This window comes from Carcharhinus amblyrhynchos, chromosome 9, assembly GCF_965287045.1.
Source record: "Carcharhinus amblyrhynchos chromosome 9, sCarAmb.v2.hapA, whole genome shotgun sequence".
Taxonomy (NCBI): Eukaryota; Metazoa; Chordata; class Chondrichthyes; order Carcharhiniformes; family Carcharhinidae; genus Carcharhinus; species Carcharhinus amblyrhynchos.
The window spans coordinates 97,518,693-97,535,103 of record NC_137332.1 but is presented as its reverse complement, the minus strand read 5'-3'; the positions used below and the strand labels follow the sequence as shown (position 1 = coordinate 97,535,103).

The 16,411-nt window shown below is 43.4% G+C and overlaps 1 non-coding gene across 1 annotated transcript; it reads right to left on the bottom strand.

The window, feature by feature from the left end:
• Positions 1-15,020: 15,020 nt before the first annotated feature.
• Positions 15,021-15,093, bottom strand: trnah-gug (transfer RNA histidin (anticodon GUG)). Its single transcript has one exon. It is a non-coding gene; the product is annotated as a tRNA-His (tRNA).
• Positions 15,094-16,411: the final 1,318 nt, after the last annotated feature.

The window sequence follows — 16,411 nt, the reverse complement described above, 5'->3', positions numbered from 1 at the left end:
CCAAAAAAAAGAAACCTATCTTCGAATTATTTCTTCTTTACGGAGAATGAGGTTGAGCCGCATAAAAGCAAAATACTCAAAACAACCATACCGTGACTCGGATTTGCAATGAGGTAGCTGCGGCCACAACTCAGAGCACTGAATCGCTGAAGGATCTCGGCGCCAGCGATGGCTTAAGGAGATTGCTCCTCCACGAGGAATAATGTATGGGCACCCAGTCCCGCAATAAAACGACAACGATCACCCTCTCGGCCGGGTTGTCGCAGAAGAGTCATTTCTCTTTCCGCAGTTGGTTGCTGACTGAAACTCTGTTTGACTAATGACCGGATCAGAAGGGAGGTCATTTTTAAAATTGTTCACAGAAGCGTCCAGCATTGTCCAGTACTTCCAGTATATCCTGTTGTTCGTGCATTTTACACATGGTGGAGTTTTTCTCTACATCGCTTGCCGACCTCAATTGATATATTTGAGTAGAGGGATAAATGCATTTACAATCGGTTACCATTATGGCGCAAATAATTCTGCCTTTTATTTGTCATCAAGTTATTAATGAGGGTGTACAAAGCCTTGAGTACGAGTTGGATTTCAACTCGTCCAAAAAAAATTAAGACATGTTCCAGGTTCATTTCTTAAACTAAAAAAAAACACCGCAAGTGTTCGAAATCTGAAATAAGAACAAAAAACTGCTGAAGTAGGAAGAATATTTGGCAGCAATTTTCGAAAGACGAACAGATCCCGTTTTCAGGAGTATGGCATGAATAGTTGCTTAGCGTTCATAGTGTGACTGCAGCGAACGAAGCCACAATTTTTAGTTGTTCGTTTTCAATGGCGAATCAGGCTTGGAATTTTCTCTGATCTGAACAAGAAATAAAATCTTTCACTAAACGCCATGTTGTCAATAGTATCTGGTTCTTAATTTCAAGACTGCTTGACAAAATGGAGGGAGATAGACAGCAAGAAACTACAGGCTAATTCGCCTAACGGCTGCTAAACGGGAAATGTTTGAACTCATTATTTAAAGATGTTCTCACAGGCCACTTGGAAACGTTCAACGATGTCAGGCAAAATCGACGAGGTTTTGTGAAAGACAAATTACTTTTGAGCAATTTATTTGTGTCACATTTGCTGTGGATTCAGGGAAACTGCTGGATGCACGGACTTAGATTTCCAGAAGCTATTCAATGAGGCGTTGCCTATTTGCATCAGTCGTACGCAAATATACGTTGCCCGATTCACATCCAAATAATTTGATTAGTTCTGACCAATGAGGACAATTATGCGGCGAACTGAGGGAAGTCATGAATGTGTTGTCGAGAATTGAGTGGTTCAGACAAACAATATCTTCTGGGAGGTGAATGAAAGTTGGTGACTGATCTGCTGGATGTTTCCAATATTTGCTGTTTCCTTACAACACGCCTCATGCCGAAGGGCTTCGTTCCGTTTCTGGGTTTTTCTTTCTTTCCACAGGAGTTTTCCATGCAAGTTCACACACCGACTTGAATATTTCTCTTTCGAGAAACAGGGCACTGCACCGTCCTTATTCTGGAAGCTTTTCGCAGGACGCAAACCCCTTCAAAATACCTCGTAATTCGTCACTTTAGTTATTTTTTCATTTGCTTGCCGATAATTTCACTTGAACATTTCAACATATACTATGAGCTTGCAGCAGGTTCGATCAGTTTCACCTTTCCGGGTATCAGCCAATCGCTCAGGAACCCAACTGGCAACTTCTGACTGCTAAACGCTACTTATTTAGACATCTAAGACAATTTATGCAATTTGCATGATCATAATCGCAACATTATGCGGGTGGTGGAAATCAGAAATGAAAATAGAATGTTTCTGGGAACATTAGATTCATTATGTTGGCTCGTTTGCCGTTCGCAGATGTTCCCAAAACACGAACGTGTTTGGGATACTTTCCACTTCTACGGCAATAGCATTGCCCACATTAGTACGTTTTCAGCATAATGGTATGTACCCCATCGCTTTTGAAGTCGCTTCTAGAATTGTGGCTACATGGACTCACAAATATCAAAATATGAACAAAGAACAAAGAACAAAATCAGCCCGGGAAACAGGCCCTTCGGCCCAACGAGTCCGCGCCGCCATCTCAACACCACCAGTCCACCTCACTACCCATGTCCTCTATCTAATGTTTTATGGCCATCCAGGTTGAGAGAAACTGATTTAGGGACAATTTATTCCTGCCAATCAGCCTAACAGCACATCTTTGGGGTGTGGGAGGAAACCGGAGCACCCGGAGAAAACCCAGGCAAGCACGGGGAGAAAGCGCAAACTCCCACAGACACCGGCCCAAATCCATGTGTCTGCACAGCAATCAGCGATAGTCACTGAGCTGTCGTCTTGCCCAGTATCTTGTCCAGTTTAGGCACACACTTAACGACATGAAGCACTGGGCCAATATGCCTCATCCAGCACTTTCAAAGCACAGATCTAGAACGGTGTGGATATGCTCCTGGTAACCTCAGGAAAAGCGATTCGAGGAACCGAACTCCCCGGTGTTTGCGAAAATATGAGACGATGGAAGATCACAGGAAAGTTCGAATGTAATGTAAGGAGTGAAGTAAAGAAATTTTGCGCTTGGAAAGGGGAAATCATGGAGAAGAGGTGCGCTTGAATTGAGGAGCGCCAGAGGCACGTAAATGTGTTAGATATGAAAGGATTATATACGTGACTGAGCGCCTCGCCATGGAAGTATGTCTGCACCCGCAAACGACTCCCGCCTAACACTTACTTTTTCGCTGTGCTTGCAGGGAGTGAACGTGTGAAATTGTGCAATGTCAGTGGAAATTAGGATGGAATGGAAGGAGTGAAATAAAGGAGATTAGTGATTGTGAAAGGTGAAGTATCTGTGCGAATGTATGATTTTGAACATCAGGGACATAATCTGAAAGCATTTTATATATATGACCGATTAAACCTTTGGACGTAAAAAAAAAGTTTGAAATTCGCTTTGTTGCTTGAGCATCATGAGCAGAACGAGAAGCTGCGGGGATGTGGATCCGAACCAAGGTTACTACGAGCACAACGCAGAGCCCTAACCACTAAACGGTGACGCGTCACCAACGGTTTAATGCGATGGAACGTGCGCGAGAAGTCATACATTGCCACACAGCACTGCAACTGAAAGACAACACTTTGCATCTCGGATCGTTTATCGAAGACACATGCCATTTTTCTTTCAAACACTTGCCTGTTGAGTGAAAAAAAAATCACTAATCACCCTTTCTGATGGAAGTTCACGCCACACATATATGGGCTTATGCCTGGCCGGGTAAGCCCACACATCCAGCCAGCCCTGCAACTGAAGGATTGCTCACTCCTTCATTCTCTCTCCTCCATAATCGCCAATTAATTCTCCTCATTCGCAGGCTGGACATTGGATTTCCTTTGCCGCTGAGCTCTCACTTTCTCTATCCGACTCGCAATATTTAGCAAAGCTTTGTGAATTCTTTCTCAATGCTCCTATGTCCCTGAGGAACCTTCCCTGTCAAAAAATAGTCGAGACACAGGAATAATTCTCATGGTGACGTTGAGTTTTGCTGCCTCCTCCCAAAGGATTCCGGGTGAATTGTTGGAGATGCTGATAGAGCAAATATTGAAGGAATGCCTTCTCTCACAAAAGAGATGTGAGAAGGAAGATGACGAGTTTGATCATTGTTGAATGAATAAAACCGCAGCAGAGTATGAGCTGAGGAGATTCTCGTATACACGCCGCGAGCTCTCATAATCACGAATTATCTATTGCTTTAATTGAATACACTGTTGGCGGTTTCACTGCATCGAGCTGGGCAGGCAAGTAAGATGCCTCCGGAAAGACGGCACCACTCATTTCTTATCGCCCGTTGCGTGGCCTCGACTTTAATGCACATATTTTGTGGTCATGAAATGAAACGTTGCTCTCCACAGTGCAATTACAGCTGCAGCTTCGGGATGAAATTTCATAGTTTCGTAGCCCCCTTAGTAGTACCATTTTCCCGCTGTAGGTCAAATTACATATGGGACTAGGCTGTTGAATTTTGCGTGTTGCTTCATTTTTACGTTGGCTGTTAGATTTTGTGAATGCTGAAATATGGATAAGTATATGAAGACTTTGTCTTTTGTTTCGAGCATCAACTCGAGGTGATTTAGTATTATTAGAAACAAATGTGTTTTTTTTCCATGTAAATAACTTATCTCGCTACTTTCGATAATACATTCTATCTTCCATATTCCTGGCCACTGAATCAGACGTAATTTTGAAATGCAGTATTCGATATGGGTGGATATCAGCACATTTTATTTGAGTTGATATTGATGAAGTTTCCATTTGGGAACTGACTTGCCAGTGTGAATGCTGAGTCTGTGTGGCGCCTTTTGGCAAGGAAACGAAGGACATAATTTAACACCGTGTGATGCAAAGAATGAACAGGGGCAGATGGCGCAGTGTTCTTCGTTCCTTTGTGGAATCGATGCACCACCTTCACAGTAAACCACCAAACACGCTAGCCATTTGCGCCGCAGATGCTTCATCGTAATCAACGGCTCAAGTAAACGCAGAAGTATTTACGGTCAGTGTTATAGATATCAGTTTCGCCTTTCTGAATATTGTGCTTGCTCTGAACACACTTTTAGTTCCTGATGAGTAGCATCGACAATCCTTTCAATTCAAAAGTTTGACTTTCTGTCTCCAATTCCTTCCCGTTTGATCTTTCAAGGCCGTAAACGAGGGATGCTGACTTGACTATTTCTGAGTGAGGCACTGTGCCTTCCATTATAAACGTTGCCAAAATCAGTTCACTCACTGGCGTTAATTTGCTTCGCTGGTAGTTATGTCTGAGTAATGGGGTTTGCCTGCGTATTTTCGTTTCCAGCCCGCTACGTTCTGAATTTTGCTTATATGTTTCCTTGAGTCAACCAGGATCGTCAGGAACTTTTAGTCATTGTACAGAATGAGACACTACCCCCACAGCACAATGCGTTTTGTTTTCCGACTCTGATTCAGAGTTACGCGTCATCTCAATCGCCACTCCCCAACCCCAAATCCCCCGCCCCCACCCCCACAAAACTGATTCCCGTAGTTCCACACGACGGAGTCGAGGTTGGGCTGTTTTTATTTCCATCGTGTACAGATGCTGAAAGTTATCATTTTGTTTTCAGTTTAATCGTTTGGAGACAGGTGCCATTGTTTGGGGTATGCAACCAAACGTATAGCATGATGCCCAGAAATATGCACAGCATCAGACTCAGGCTGGTTGATCTGGAATTCTCTCAAGGTTCGCTCCTGGAAATGCTTCTGTACTCGGAAGTTAGCCATAAGCAGGCTGATGCCGCTAGTGAATCGTGTGTTCTCAGGTGCAGATGAACTATGAATGCAGGTTGAGCATAAAATGAAGTCTTCGGTGTGAGATGCACCACCAACTCTTGAAGTAGCAGGGGAACACAATAACCAGTCGCACATGTGTTGCTGCATTCTTTCCAGCTGCGAAATAGAACACAGATATTTTCTGGTTGTTACGTAGAGAGTCTGAGCTTCTCGGGCCTCAAACGTCCATGCATCCACTTCCCTCCAGCCTTCTACATTCGAAGCATTCACCTTATTTTACGTTTTTTTTAATCTTTGCATGTCCGCAGAAAAATGTTATGTTCTTTTTCGTGATGCGGACGAACAACTGTGGTCGCAATTTGCAATTTCACTCATTGAATCCTCCGGCCCGAAATACGCAAATCAATTTCTGGAAGCACGAATATGTATGTTACCCAAAATGCTCGTTTATTTCTATTGCCGCAATGCGTTAGTAAATGTAAACGATTGGTTACTAAAATCTGGTGGTTCTGCCGGAAAAAGATCAGCAGTTAGGGGCGGGTTTGGGGGGGGGGGGTGGTGCGGTGGTGGGTGGTGTCGGGGAGGGTGCGGGGACAGTTCTTTGTTAGTGACAGGGTGAACATCGCCATTTGTCAAGTGGGTGATGTGGCTGAGTGAAGGTAGCCATTTTAAGATAACTAAATGTATTCACATTTCCTGTGCAACTGCACGTTGGAAAACAATACTGGGAACAACGTCATAGAAAAACATAAAGATGAAAAAGTAACAGCTCGTCCAAAGGCTTTGCTGAAGGCGATCGCAATACGATTTTATTAGATTACCATTCATGGCCTCTAAGCCCGTATTCGTCGAAACGTGCTTCAGGCGATAGATTAGAAATCCGTTGTGATTTGCCGGCAATTTAAAATGCTGTTGGTTGCGTTTTCAATTCAAACTTCCATGTTCATTTGGACTCAACATGCCTTGCAGGCAGTCGTTCTCCAAACCTTTTCGAGGCACTGAGTTTGCACTGATTTCAATTCGGGATACTCCTGTTCACAGTCCATTTCTGCTCAGTGCCTGAATCTCTTAACTATGGAACAGCAGGCGTCAGACTCCTTTAATTTTCTAGGATATGGAAAAGCCGGTGTTGAATTGTGGTGGACAAGATGAGAGTTCAGACAAAATGGGGTTAGAATCCAACAGATTTTATTTTTCTCAAATCTCAGGCTGCCGGAGTGCTTGCTCCTTCATCAGGTGAGGTGGAGAGAGGAGCGTCGTCACAGGATATTGAGGGAGATTGACGATCGTCCAACATGCACAGCTAATCAAGAGTGTCAATGGATAAGAACACGCAGTGCAGTGCAGTGCAGGCAGACTGCATAACCAGTCTTTATAGCTAATTATGAGTACTAATGTGTTCGTACAAGAGTTAAATAATCAGTCTGTATGAAGTGTCTGCAGGTTGTACAACCAATGAAGGCATGACCGAAGGACAAAAAAAGGCAGTTAAATAATTCCAAATAACCAAAGCGTACGATGGTGCAAAACACTATGCAGGCTACTTCAGGTAGAAAGATTACCAGACGTAATCAAAGTATGCATGGTGTCAAAAGAGAAAACCTAGGAAGATTTGTTCCCCACAGAACTGCTTGGTGGGGTTACATGTAGTGTGAAAAGAACCCGAGATCGTGTAAGGCCGTACTCATGTCACAACTGGTGTGCCGCAGGGCTCAGTACTGGGACCTCTTCTCTTTGTAGTATATATAAATGACTTGGAAGAGGGAGTAAGTGGTGTGATCAGCAAATTTGCAAATGACGCTAAGATGGCTGGATTGGCGGGCAGTGAGGAGCAGTGTCTGGCAATACAACAGGATATTGCTAGGCTGGTATATTGGGCAGATATATGGCAATAGGAGTTTAATCCGGATAAATGTGAGGTGATGCATTTTGGCCGGAATAATGTAGGGGGGAGTTATATGATAAAGGGTAAGCCTATAAAGAGTATAGAAACGCAGCGGGACTTGGGGGTGCAAGTGCACAAGTCTTTGAAGGTGGCAGTACAAGTGGAGAAGGTTGTGAAGAAAGCCTATGGTATGTTAGCCTTTGTAGGAAGGGGTATAGAGCGTAAGAGCTGGAGTCTAATGTTGCAGTTGTGTAGAACGTTGGTTAGGCCGCATTTAGAGTACTGCGTCCAGTTCTGGTCGCCTTACTACCGGTAGGACGTGGAGACTCTGGAGAGAGTGCAGAGGAGGTTTACCAGGACGTTGTCTGGTATGGAAGGACTGGATTATGAGGAAAGATTGAGCAAATTGGGGCTGTTTCCCCTTGAAAGACGGCGACTGAGGGGGGATCTAATAGAGGTATATAAGATTATGAAGGGTATAGATAGAATAAACAGAGGTAAGCTATTTCCTATGTTAGAGACACACAGTACGAGGGGCCATGGGCTTAGGTTGAGGGGGAAGAGGTATAACACGGATATTAGAAGGAGGTTTTTCACACAGAGGATAGTGGGGGTATGGAATGCTCTGCCAAGTAAGGTGGTGGAGGCAGGCACGCTGGAACTGTTTAAGAGTAACTTAGACAGGCACATGAGTGGGTTGGAGATGGGAGGATATAGGAGATTGTTTTAAATAAGGTTCATTAGCATTGGGATGTCCCTGGTAATGTAAAAGGATGTGGTTTGATACTAATGTTTTTCTCTTTTAATTCACAGGTTTTAAGTCGGTCCGCCTTGTTGTCCAACGAGGGGCATACACGCGATGGGTCGTACTTGGGCTGCTCTTGAATGTTCGGGAGAAGCCTAGTGCTTCATGTCGTTAGTGTGTGCTTAAACTGGACCAGATGCTGGCCACACTACAGCTCAGTGATATCACTCTTTGCTGTGCAGACACATGGATTTGGGCCAGTGTCTGCGGGAGTTTGCGCATTCTCCCCGTGCTTGCGTGGGTTTTCTCCGGGTGCTCCGGTTTTCTCCCACACCCCAAAGATGTGCTATTAGGCTGATTGGAGGTAATAAATTGTCCCTAAATTAGTTTCCCTCAATGTGGAATGCCATAAAAAATAGATAAGGGTCATGGGTGGAGGGGGGACTGGGAATTTTGGAATGGCGGCGCGGGCTCGTTGGGCCGAGGGGCCTGTTTCCCGGGCTGTTTTTGTTCTTTGTTCTTTGTTCATGGCTATAGATCTTGGCGATCAGAATTATCTGATGAGAACACATTTCAGGCATCAGCTGGAATGTTGAACGATGCACCTCGTGTTGAGAATCTAATGGCCATAGAGGGGTAAACGAATTTGTCTCCTCTGAGATAGGGATTGCATGATGGAACTGTTCAATCGCTCGGCAGCTATAGTAATGTGTGCAGCTGTAGTCGCTATACGATAGAAAGCATGTGATTGCACCAGAAGCGGAGGCGAACAGATTGACCAGGATCGTCTGGACTGGAATGTTTCGACAGGGTTATTTCCTTTAGAGCAGAAAACGCGGAAGGGGAAATGATCCTGGTGTACAAAATTATGTGGGACATATATAAACTAGATAGGAAGAGACGATGGCCCACAGCAGAAAAGCCAGTTACCAGGGGACTTAGATTTCAGTCAAAGGTGATCTGAGGAAAAATCTTTGTCGAATCAGTCTATTCATGGTAACATCTACCCGCGCTTTGCCGCACTAAGTTCTTTTCCAGAATGACAGGAGTGCCGTGATGCAATTGGAACTGTGGTTGCTGGCAACAACGAGAGTACCAACCCGAGAATACTTCGTCTTATTTTGAACGAAAGAAAGAACAGATGAATCGGCTCAACGTTTCTTCATAAGCCAAACTCTTTATTCACACAATCAAGTCAACTTACTCAGGACTACAAAAGTTCGTGAATGTCGCCCAGTCTCCCATCCGTTGACTCGTCCACACTTCCCGCTGCCTCTACAAAGCAGCCAGCATAATTAAGGACCTCGAGCGCTCTGGACATTCTCCCTTTCCCCTTCTTCCGTCGGGAAAAAAGAAACGATATTCTGAGGTCAGACACCAACCGATGAAGAATAGCTTCTTCCGGCTGCCAACAGACTTTTGAATGAACCTACCTTGTTACAAGTTCGTCTTTTTATTGAAACGTACAAGATGATTAGAGGTTTAGATAGGGTGGACAGTGATAGCCTTTTTCCTCGGATGGAGAAAGCTAGCACGAGGGGACATAGCTTTAAATTAAGGGGTGGTAGTTATAGGACGCATGTCAGAGGTAGGTTCTTTACCCAGAGGGTGGTAAGGGTATGGAATGCCCTGCCTGCTGCAGTTGTAGATGCGCCAAGTTTGGGGGCGTTTAAGAGGTCCGTGGATAGGTTTATGGATGGAAAGGGAATGGTTTAGGTTAGAGGGTCATTGCTTTTTTCTTAATTGGTCAGCGCAACATCGAGGGCCGAAGGGCCTGTTCTGCGCTGTAACGTTTTATGTTCTATGTTCTCTCCATCGCAGCTATGCATGTAGCACGTCATTGTGTAATCTCTCCTTCTCGATGAGCGTTATGCTTTGTCTATAAAGCGCACAAAAATAATTTTCACCGTATACTAATACATTTGGCAATAATAAATCAAATCAAATCAATATTAATGCGTACTACCTTAATTCTCAGTGGCAGCCCGTTGATCATGTGCTCCACGACATGTTTGCGCTTAAATATCTCCTGCCATATAAACCTATCCCTTATCTATTTTAGTCAGCTTGACTGCTCACTTCTCAGCCGGGAAAACCCATCGTATTTCTACGTTTCTGCAGTTCTGAAAATGAGTCACATTGGACTCCAAAAGTCAACAATTTCCCCTCTCCACAGATGAGGTCAGCCCCGCTGAGTGGTTTCAGATTCTTCTGTTAGTAATTCTGACTACCGACTATCACAGTGTCGTGATTATGTATTGTTTTTGCGTTTTGTCATTTAGCTTGGGTAGTGTTGATGAATTTTGCAGTGACACCTTTTTTTAAATCGAGATACTCAATATATCTTTGAAGTCGATTAACAACAGTTGCAATGCTACGTCATTGCCCTGAGACATCGACTTTCCTTACCTACTTAGTAACGTGTTTTTATTGCAATCTCGGTCAGGATGATGCTCAATCTTAATAATCTGGCCTTAGTTGTCTGGAACAGCTTATTTGATTTGATCCCATTGTTCTGGAATTGTGATTTCCCTGGTTCCACCTTGCACTGAGATTCCCTTGGCAATTCTCACATCCATCAGACTGCCTTTCGGCTGATACACTGACCTCCCTCCTCTGGGAATTTTATGCCGCCACGTGACTTGGTGCTGGGTAGATGTTTAGCACCCATCACATATTGCGAATAACTGCCCAGAAGGCAATCTACTGGCATCATCCCTCACATGGATCGAGTGAAACAGAACCTAAGCGTAGATATCTAAACTGAACGATGACAAGTGAACCCGCTTATTTGGGGTGTGAGATTCAACATTTGGAATGTGACAGCCAAGGCTGTCACCTGTCAGCTCGTCGGCTAAAAACAGACAACAATGGATTTCTATGTCCAATGTGTTCAAAGATATTTTCATGAAAAATAGCCACAAATGTAATGTAGTTTTGACCGGTGTCGGCGCATTTGAGTAAAGTAACAGATATAGAATCAAACCGTTTTTCACCGTAATATTGGACAATCTACTGGGCCTTTTCGTCCTTCCATTTATTTCATTTTCTGTTTACAGATATTATCCCTGCCTTGTGACAAATATGATATTACATTTCCTGACACAAACTACAGCCCTATAATTTAGTTACCTTACTCTTAAAATCCACATTTTCAAATGTGGTCATGTAACTCCGCTTAATTTGGAAAAAAAACATAGATTTTATCATCAAACTTGCATTCGCAAGTAATTGATTCATCGGTGTGTTGCCTCGCGGTGACAAGGCAAAATCGCTATTCGTCGAAAGATTGCTGAGCCCAGACAGGCTGAAGCGAAGATTGAAAACAGATTATTCATTCAACATTCACCAAGTGCAAGACTGTAGTCTTGGATGAGTTGTAACCGCGAGCGATTAGGAATCCTTTGGGCTCTACGCACAGAGATTTAAAGAATGCAAACTGCGTTTTCAATTCAAATTTCATGTTTGCAAAACTTAACCAGGTTCATTGTGGATCCGTTGTGTCGTATAAGGAATCATACTCCAAACCTTCCAACGCAATGACTTAATTCGGATTCCAGTTAGCGGATATTCTTGTTCGCAATCCAACTCTTCTGGGTACCTGATTTTCGCACCTTTTCGCAACAGTCGCCAGACTCCTCGGCCTTCGGTTCCTGGTGGACAATTGATGGAAGTCGCCATTGCGTCGGATTTTAACCAATTACCAGCACGTGCCATTGCTTAGGCCAGGTGACCAGGTGCCCAAATAGAACTACACTGGAAAAGTGACCAGGTTGATTCAGTTTGGAAATGTAACCAAACGTCAGCAGTTGGCTCTGATTAGTACATGCGCCTCAACTCGAGTTCTGTTGGCACAAATATAACACAATCACGGCTCTTTACGACTGTATGTGGGAATATTGACTCTGTAATCGAAATGCCCATAACATTGACCAGCTAAAAAATAAGATCTGTAAGAGCTGCGTCAACGGAACTACATCAATGGAGCTACATTAATTTATCACATACATGCTTTGATCTATATTGTAAATTATGCCTGGTGGCCAATGCTGGTAATGTGTTTGCAATCTACTCATAGAAATGGTATCAGCTCGTTTATTCGAGTCCAATATCTTAATATTTTCAAAGGCATTAGAAACCGGTATCAGGTATACCTATTTCTGTTCGTATTTGAAATAAATGCGTACAAACTACCTTCAAAATTCACTATTTAACAATCTAAGCTGTCATTGTGTAGCAACTGATTTCGTTGTAGCCAAAGGAAACAACATTTTTTTCCCCTTCGAGATTGGATTGCATTTTCTGTTCCCAACTATTGAGGTTGTCCGGAAAATGGATTAAGATGTGCGTAAGGAAGTCGCGAATTTACGTTTTTACACAGCAAGTTTTTTTTATGACGATAAATTAACTTGCCTGCTTAACTTGACAATTGCGCTTTGGATGGACTGCATCGAGCTCAGCTGAGAGTTCAACTTGCCCATTGAGAGACTGTGCATTTCAACATTTATTACTGACCAAAACCCGCCCAGCCCTGATGCTTGCACGGAAATACTGGAATGGACTGGAATTATCCCTACCGCAATCAGACACCGCCACAGTCCGGTGCTAAGGTATTCCACAGTTTTGCACCAAACTGAAAAGCATAGCTTGACCGCTTCAGATTAAATCGGATAAGTTCTGAGCTCACTGGCTGTTTCCAATAGATTCAGATGTTGATGCTGACCGCTTGAATTCTGGAGCATTGGAAAGGGACACGGGCATGCGCTCAGCTTGGAAGCAATCAACAGATTTCACCAAGAACAAATATTTGATTTTTTAATGCGTTCATTTCGGTTCTGATTCAAGGAAGTATTTAAATTAAATTTTGCCGTGACTCGGATATGAGTCGCCACTTTGCGTTAGCTTTGATTCCAGTTAAATGAAGCGCTTCCACCGTTTTGCCGATGTTGAATCAGAAAGATTAACTCCGATTCCAGCAGAGGTTTTTGCGACCACAACGCAGCATGATCACGGGACCATAAACGGCTTGGTGCAATGCTGCTTGCTAGTGAAGAAATTTGCGTTCAAATAGTCCTGCACTTTACATTTCGGCTGAGTTATCGAAGACAAATAGGTTTTACTTCCAAAGAGTTGGCTGCTGATTGAAATGTCTCACCAATGAACCTTCCGGACGGGAGGTCGTTGTCTTATTCAGTCCAATCAAATTAGATTAGTTCTGATCCATTAGGAAAATAATTCGGTGAACTGAGCGCAGTGTTTAATGTGTTGTCGGGAATCGAGTGGATCAGACAAAGGATATCTTTTAGAAAGTGAATCAAAGCTGGTGACTTATCTGCTGGATGTTTTCAGTGTTTGCAGTTTCCCTGGCAACCCGTCACATGCCGAGCGACTTCATTTCTGTTCTCGATTCTTTCAATCGAATAAGAGGTTTTCTTATATTTTATTATTAAAGTTCACCCAGTTTATTGTATTTTTTCAAAAACTGTCTCATGCGCAATGTTCATTCGGAAGGCTTTTTAGCATGACCTCATTGACTAAATGATCTCATTTTCTGCCATCAGAGTTATATTTGTCATTAAGCTAACTCGTATACTTCAACCGGCAAGATGAAATTGGAGCACAATCTGTCTTACCTTTCCGAGTTTCAGCCAATCTTCACGAACGCCAACCTCAACGCGCTAAACACCACATATATTGCAAACATATGCCAATTTTTCACTCAGCAGTACAACAAACTCAACATTATCCCGGTGGTGGAATCTGAAATGTAAACCGAGTGTTTCTGGAAACATTAGACACGAAACAATGGCTCTGTTTGGCCACAGATGATCGCAGAAGTGCAACGTTGGTGCGACACTTCCTAATTTTACGCCAGTTCTCATTGCCTGCATTTCCATGTTACCAGGAAAATTTTGCGATTTCCATCGCATCTGGAAGTTTCCAGGATTATGGCTCTGCAACCCCTGAAATAGAGAAGGTAGCCATCAAACTCAAACCGTATTCGTGGAAGTTGAGATGGTGGAACCTCACAGGAATGGGAGCATGCAATGGATTGAGTGCAGTGAAGGAGATCAGCGTGTCTGAAAGTGGGAATATCTGGGACAAGAGGCACCCTTGAAGTCAGGAGCATCAGCGATACGCAAGGCCGGAGAATATTGAAGGATTGTGTAGAGCACGTTGGCACAATGGTTAATAATTCTCAGGTTCCATTTCAGGCTTGAGTCAGTGTCTGAGCGTCGTCTGCATGTTCTCCACATTTTCCACCAATCCGTCAGATAGGTGTGCTGGTTAGATGAATTGACCCTGCTAAACCTACCCACACTGCACCCTAACAGGCGTAAGAGTGTGGCGAGGAGGGGATTTTCGCATAACTTAATTGCAGTGTTAAGAATACGAACAAAAAGCAAAACAAAAACAGCACAGGACCAAGCCCTTCGGCGATCCAAGCCTGCGCCGAATATGCTTCCCGCCTGAACTAAAATCAATTCCCCCTCCGAGGACCATATCGATCTATTCCCATCCTATTCATGTATTTTACCAGACGCACTTGCAACTCACTATCGTATCTGTATTAACTTCCAAGGCAGAGAGTTCCAGACACCCACCACTATCTGCGTCAAATGCTTGCCTCGCACACCTGCTTTAAAACATGCCCTTCACAATTTAAACTCAAGCCCCCTACTAATTGCTTCTTCCCCTTTGGGGAAAAAAAAATCTTCGGACCATCTGCTCTGTCTATGCTTCTCAGAAACTTATAAAAATATATCACTTCGCCCTTCAATCTGTGTCGTTCCCGTCAGAACAAACCAAGTTTCTGCGAAGACTCGCTATAGCTAGTTTCCCCCATACCAGGTAATATCCTGTTTTTTTTCTGTAGTGTCTCCAAATCCCCCACATCTTTTTGTTAGTGTAGTGACCAGAATGAAAGTCTATTTGACACCAAATCTTAAATTTTGTCTGACTGATTGAGCGTCTTGCCATCAAAACATGATTCTCCTCTGCGAACTAATTGCGATGTTTCAGCATGAGCCTCAAAAAGTAGACATTACCAAAGCAGCTATTGCCGTGACTCGGATTCGAACCGAGGTTGCTGCGGCCACAACGCAGAGTACTAAACCACTATACGATCACGGCGCCACACAAAGCTTGCTGTTAGCATTTTTGCCGAGGAAACACATATATCCAATTAGTCCTGCACTGGAGGACACTTACTCCCCTTCTGGGCAATTTGTCATAGTGGAATCGCTGCACCTTTCAATCATTTGGCGGCTGAGAGAAAATCGATCTCAATAATAACCAGTTCAGATGGAATTTATTTGCTTTCTCTCCACATTTCCTTTCAAATTGTGTAGTACTTCCAGCATGTAGGAGCATATCAGACATGGCAGAGTTTTCCTGTTCATGGCCTGCTGTCCCCAAAGCGCCGAATTGAGTAGAAGCATAAATACGTTACAAAGCCATCCATTTAGTGTATCTCTGCAAATAGTCTGACTTCGATAGATGCAGAAGTTATTAATGCGAGTGTTCAAAAATCGTGGGAACGACTCAGATTCACAATCACCTCCCCTCACACCTACCCAAGCAAACAGCATCCCCCACCAACACCATCCCGCCCCCACCCCCCAAACCCTACGCCCTTCCGTCTGGAAAGACATAGTCAGATATCCTGAAACTTCATTTACACAAACTGCCCAAAAACCACGGGCGTTGGAGACTTGAACGATAAACAGAAACTGGTGAGATACACAGAATTTCTTGCAGGAGATTTGGAAAATTGAAAAGATTTCACGAATTCTCAGCAAACGAATTTTGCTGCCGGTACAAACATTAAGTTTTCCTTTTCATCCAGGAATCAGCTTCGGACTTGTCTCTAACTTTAAGAGAAATTAAAATTATCACCAATTGCCATATGATCCATAAGGCCCAATTTTCTCTCCCTTTCTCTGAAGTTTTGTTTCAAATTTAATAAAAAGGGAGGAAGGCAGAAAGCAGGAAACAACTGGTTACTTAGCCTAAGGTCTGCCAAGGGAATATATTTGCAGTCATTATTGAGATATGTTATAGCGGGGCATGTGGAGCATTTCAAGTCTGTCAGGTCTTGTATAATGGGGAAAATTTGGTTGTCCAATAGTTGGGAGTCACATTTGCTTTGAATTAGCCAATGTGGATGCACGCTCCTTCGATTTCTAAAAGTCATTTGATGGTTGAATTTGCTGAATACAAACTCCTGGCGTACCGGGTACGCACTGGCTTGGATTGAAGTTTGGCCAGTTAACAAAAAGCAATATTATAAATGGTTGGCAGTAAGTGACCGGTGTTATGGCACAGGAATCAACAATTGAGGTCTCAAAGTCTTGAAATTTGCATACATGACTTGGATGAATCGATTGAAGCTGTGCTTCCTACATTTGCTCACGAACCAACGATGTGTAGGAAATTAAAGCGTGAAGAG